We start from the raw sequence: 2500 nt of genomic DNA on the forward strand, positions 1-2500 counted from the left end.
TTGTTGGAATTATGGACACAAGAAATGATTAAAGCTTCTTCAAAAACATATTTTGTTTTATTAGAAAAATAAGATGACAAAATGTGATATGCGCTTATATGTGTGTGTGTCTGCGCTCGCGCGTGTGTGTTTTCTGTGTGTGCGTGCGTGCGTGCGTGTGTGTGTGTGTGTGTGTGTGAGTGTGTGTGTGTGTGTGTGTGTGTGTGTGTGTGTGTGTGTGTGTGTGTGTGTGTGTGTGTGTGTGTGTGTGTGTGTGTGTGTGTGTGTGTGTATGAATTGTTACAGACAAACAAATATTTATTGCATACATTAGGAGGCCCAAGAACATTGTTAAGCTAAAACACAAAACATCAATGAAGAAAAACAAATATTTCTATCAATGATTTAATAAAAAAAAAAGAATTTTCCAAAACACACCTCGAGGAAACAAGCTGAACATGGAAAACCTGGTATCAGGTAAAAAAACATAGGAAGAATTATTATGTACTGCGGTTTACCAATGCCACTGTCTTTTTGGACAATATCACACAACTAACATAAGAAGACGGGGAGGATGAAATAGGGATGATGACACTTAACTGGAATAAAAGATTAGAAATGTATATACATTAGGAAGAAGGAAGACAGGTATGAATGTGGAGGGACGGTGGAATTGAGTGAAAAAACAAACAAGAAAAATAATGCAGAAGAGGAGAATCTGTTAAAAAAAAAAAAAAAAAAAGAGGGGAAAAGAAAGAGACGATTAGAAGACTTGACATCAGTTAAGCAGGAAGAAGAGGAGATATCTATCACAGGGAGTCTGTGGAAGGAAACTGGAGTAAAATGCTGAAAGGAAAACAAAAAATACACAAGAACAATAAGTCAGTAGAGAAGAAATTGACAAGATGGGTGGGAGGAGGATGAGGAGGAGGAAGATGAAGAGGATACACGATTATGATGTCATGGGCGACGGAAGTTCTCTTCAGCAGACGCCATGCAAAATGGCGTCGGTCGCCCTTGCAAGAAATTTTCTAAATACTTTCGAAATATATATATTTATATATATATATATATATATATATGTATATATATATATATATATATATATATATATATATATATATATATATATGTATATATATATATATTATATATATATATATATATATATATATATATTTATATATCACATCAAAGTAATGTCGTAGTACATTGGTAAAATTATATCAATGACCCACTTTCGGAGAAGAATAAGAGAGAGTAAAAAGATCCTTATATTTTGATCACTACCTGCTGAAGAGGATCACAGATAGTGATCGAAATATACGGATCTTTTTACTTTTGCTTATTCTTCGAATATGGGTCATTAGTATAATATACATATATATCATATATATATATATATATATATATATATATATATATATATATATATATATATATATATATATATCAGTATCTTTTTTCCCATTATAAGGGAGGTAGCTAAGTAAGAGGCACGTACCTATTCCCACAAATTTCACTGCTCTCCACCATCCTTTTTAACCCTCCCATCTCAACTCCTTATGATTGACGGGTCATGCCTGCATCCGTCAGCCACCCTCAGTCAAACGCAATGCAGCAAGACATAGCACATTCATAGAAGACGTGGAGAAATCCCTTTGGTAATCGTCAAAGAAAATTTTGGCATTTGGGCGTAATCATCTGGCACATCATGGGATCCTGATTAATCAAGATAATCTTCAGGCCGGAGTCTGACCCTCAGGCATATAGAATAGCCTCATCTTAACTACAATATATGAGGAATCTGTTTAAAAAAAGAGTTGGTATGATAGGAATGGAATGGATGGGAATGGTTTTATGCCTTTTTGACTACCTCCCTTTCCTTATAAGGGGGAAAAACCTTTGGCATATGCATATATATATATATATATATATATATATATATATATATATATATATATATATATATATATATATATATATATATATATATATATATACATATATATATATATATATATATGTATATATATATATATATATATATATCGCTTCTATATTTATGTATAGTATAACGCCACTGTCGTACGTTGTATATCTTATGCCGTAGGGTAAATGTATGGATATATATATATATATATATATATATATATATACACATATATGTATATATATACATATATATAAATATATGTATATATATATATATACATATTTACATATATGTATATATATACATATATATACATATATGTATATATACATATATATAAATATATATATGTAAATATATATGTATATATATATTATATATATATATATATATATATATATATATATATATACATATATATATATATATCCATACATTTACCCTACGGCATAAGATATACAACGTACGACAATGGCGTTATACTATACATAAATATAGAAGCGTTAGTGGACCAAAAGCCTATAAAAATAGCACGAAGAAAAACAACAACATATGAGCCTCAGGGCAATAGACGCCGAGGAGCGG

The sequence above is a fragment of the Oratosquilla oratoria genome, chromosome 5 (assembly GCF_046742065.1).
Source record: "Oratosquilla oratoria isolate Oo_2021 chromosome 5, ASM4674206v1, whole genome shotgun sequence".
NCBI lineage: Eukaryota > Metazoa > Arthropoda > Malacostraca > Stomatopoda > Squillidae > Oratosquilla > Oratosquilla oratoria.